Source organism: Panthera tigris, chromosome F2, assembly GCF_018350195.1.
Source record: "Panthera tigris isolate Pti1 chromosome F2, P.tigris_Pti1_mat1.1, whole genome shotgun sequence".
Taxonomy (NCBI): domain Eukaryota; kingdom Metazoa; phylum Chordata; class Mammalia; order Carnivora; family Felidae; genus Panthera; species Panthera tigris.
In genome coordinates, this window is record NC_056676.1 from 48,521,274 (window position 1) to 48,523,668 (window position 2,395).

Sequence of the window (2,395 nt, forward strand, 5' to 3'; positions counted from 1 at the left end):
ATACTATGCGTTTTGACTGATGTAAAATGGCATGTGTCCACAATTATAGAACAGTTTCACTGTTCTAAACATCCTCTATGCTCTGCCTATTCATCCCCCTCTCCCCTCAATCCCTGGAAACCACTGATCTTTTCCCACTGGCTTCTTTAGTTAGTAAAATGCTTTTCGGGTTTCTTCATGTCTTTTCATGGCTTGATAGCTCATTTCTTTTTAGTGCTGAATAATAAATATTCCATTGTCTAGATGTACCACAGTTTATTTATCCATTCACCTACTGTAAGAAATTGTCACATTGCCTTCCACAGTCATTGTACCATTTTGCATTCCCACCAGCAATGAATGAATGTCCCCATTATTCCATGTCCTTGCTAGAATTCGGTGTTGCCAGTGTGAGACAGGGACCATGGGAACGAGCACCAAGTGAAAAACATGATGTACCTGGGGCACTTTCTGTTGGCTGTTATTTTTAAGCCCCTTCTCTTACAGAGCAGATCCAAGATGTGGCCCAAAACAGAGGACCCAGGATCCAAAAACTACCAATGAGCTGCCTGAATTGCCTGCCAACGCTGGCCAATCAGGACAAGGCCCTTCCAGCCAATCAGAATGAGGCATTTTTTTCCCTTCCTCTTATTAGCCTATTGGACCTCAGTAAGAGCCGGAGAGGCAACTTTCGCTATATAGGCGGGGCCTCCCCAGTGTTGGTGGAAGCCAGCCTAACTAGTCTTTGTTAATGCTGTGTCTCCCTTCATCTTAAACTGTAGCCCTGATAAAGCCTTGCCTGTGCCTTTGATTTTTGGGTCCAGCGTCATCTCTATCCTTGTCCAGGCTATGAACCCAACTTTGGTAGCAAGTATTGTGGATTTTGGCCTTTCTAATAGGTGTCTGGTGGTAAATCGTGGTTTTTACCATTGTGTTTTTATTTAATTTTTGTCTTTTGCTGTTGTACGTATTTTTGTGAATTTTCCTTTTAATATGTTTTTGTAAGAGTACTATATACTCAATAAGAGCGCCCTTTGTGCATCAGTCTCTGCCTTAGACTACTTATCCCAACCAGTCACATGGACCTGATGCTAATAATTTCTGATACCTCCTTGGAAATCTATCTTTTATGTCTCTCCTCTCCATCCTTGACCCCCCCCACCTCTACCCCATATGTTGGTTTCACCCAACTCAAGTGTAGACCTGCCAATTGGGTCTTTGTTTTTAGCTAATTGAAATTTATTTAGGAAAACATTCTATACCTTTCATATTTGTCGTATAACTATAATAAGCCCAGAGAACTGCTTTTATAATCGCAGGTGTCTCTGGTTGTTCAACTGCCCATATGGCATCATTTAGGGTATAAGGGATTTGCTAATCAAATTAAAATGCAAGATTTATTTTACCTGGAGTTTTTACTAAAATGAAAATGTTCTATTCATGAAGTTCCTGTGTAAATCATCCTCTCTTTTTAATAAAATAGTATCCTAAAGGTTATAATCCATTCAATTTGAGCAAAAGTAGAGCCATTTAAGTAAAAGATATGTCTTGAAATTAAAATGTAAGTGACCATCCAAAATTATGTTTACAGCCTCTTCCTCTTCCCCTAAGCAGCCTGAGGTGATCTCTGAAAATGGTTCGCTATTCACTTGATCCAGAAAACCCGACAAAATCATGCAAATCAAGAGGTTCAAATCATTGTGTTCACTTTAAGAACACACGTGAAACTGCCCAGGCCACCAAGCGTCTGCATATCTGAAAAGCGAGCAAGTGTCTGAAAGATGTCACTTTGCAGAAGCCATGTGTGCCTTTCTGTTGCTACAGTGTTAGAGTTGGTAGGTGTGCACAGGCCAAAGAGTAGGGCTGGACACAGGGTCGGTGGCCCAAAAAGAGTGCTGAATTTTTACTGCACATGCTTAAAAATGCAGAGAGTAATACTGAACTTAAGGGTTTAGATGTAGATTCTCCTGTCATCAAGCATATTCAGGTAAACAAAGCCCCCAAGATACAGCATAGAACTTCCAGGGCTCAGGGACCTGCGTGGCTCAGTTAGGTGTCTCCGCCTCTTGGTTTCAGCTCAGGTCACGATCTCACGGTTTTGTGGGTTCGAGCCTCAAGTCGGGCTCTGCGCTGACAGTGCAGATCCTGCTTGAGATTCTCTGTCTCCCTCCCTCTCTGCCTCTCCCCCAACTTGTGCTGTCTCTCTCTCTCAAAATAAATGAATAAACTTAAACAACAACAACAACTTACAGGGCTTATGGTCAGATTAACCCACACACGAGCTCTCCCTGCCACACTGAGATGATCCTTAATGAACAAGAACAGATTATTCCTAAACCAGAAGAGGAGGTTGCACAGAAGGAAAAGACAACAAAAGAAGGAGAAAAAGAAACAAAAACTTCTGGTCCGGGAGTAA

General features: G+C 41.9%; 1 pseudogene; it reads left to right on the forward strand.

Annotated features, from left to right (window-relative positions):
* The first annotated feature begins 1,612 nt into the window (after positions 1–1,612).
* On the forward strand, positions 1,613–2,395 carry LOC107179008 (annotated as a pseudogene).